Here is a 350-nt window from a genome sequence, read left to right on the forward strand (position 1 = left end):
CAAGTCCAGATGGTACAAGGCAACTTGACAGGAAAGATCAACAATTTATCAGAGACAAGAAGGGAAGGATAATGTGCAATGAACGTTTAGTTTACTAAAATGCAACTTACCTTTGGATTCAATGGCAATCAGTTTTTTTTTATTTTTATGTCAGCTACATGGCATTGAAAGTGCTGGACAAATTCAGAAAATTGAAAACATTATAGAAGTGTCAAGTTAGTTGATAGTCAATGAGAATGGTTTTGTCGGCAGGAGTTGATTGAGACAGTTCAATGGAACAGTGCCAAATGTAGCAGACCCAGAATGGTTTGAGATAATACATTGAGGGATGTTTTCAGGATGGTGGAATT

The sequence above is a fragment of the Chiloscyllium plagiosum genome, chromosome 46 (assembly GCF_004010195.1).
Source record: "Chiloscyllium plagiosum isolate BGI_BamShark_2017 chromosome 46, ASM401019v2, whole genome shotgun sequence".
NCBI lineage: Eukaryota > Metazoa > Chordata > Chondrichthyes > Orectolobiformes > Hemiscylliidae > Chiloscyllium > Chiloscyllium plagiosum.